Source organism: Mandrillus leucophaeus, unplaced genomic scaffold (genome assembly GCF_000951045.1).
Source record: "Mandrillus leucophaeus isolate KB7577 unplaced genomic scaffold, Mleu.le_1.0 Scaffold395, whole genome shotgun sequence".
Taxonomy (NCBI): Eukaryota; Metazoa; Chordata; class Mammalia; order Primates; family Cercopithecidae; genus Mandrillus; species Mandrillus leucophaeus.
In genome coordinates, this window is record NW_012104198.1 from 2,957,210 (window position 1) to 2,957,715 (window position 506).

Genomic DNA, 506 nt, shown 5'->3' on the forward strand with positions numbered 1-506 from the left:
TGAGACGGGGTCTCACTATGTCACCCAGGCTGGCGTGCAGAGGTGTGATCTCAGCTCACTACAACTTCTGCCTCCTGGGTTCAAGCAATTCTCTGCCTCAGCCTCCCGAGTAGCTGGGATTACAGGTGCTTGCCACCATGCTCAGCTAATTTTTGTATTTTTAGTAGAGACAGGGTTTCACCATCTTGGCCAGGCTGGTCTTGAACTCCTGATCTCGTGACCCACCGGCCTCAGCCTCCCAAAATGCTGGGATTACAGGTCTGAGCCACCACACTTGACCAACATAATCACTTTTTTTGTTGTAAGTTAACACTCACAGGTTCCAGGGGTTACTATGTGGCTATCTTTTGGAGGGGCATTGTTCAGTCTACCACAGCCTGCCCTCTGGCTCCCGAGGATTCACATCTCTTCCACGTGCAAAATACATGCATCTCATCCCCAAATCCTCAAATGTCTCAAACTGTACAACATTCGCTGAAGTCCGACATCTTATCCAAATAAGATCA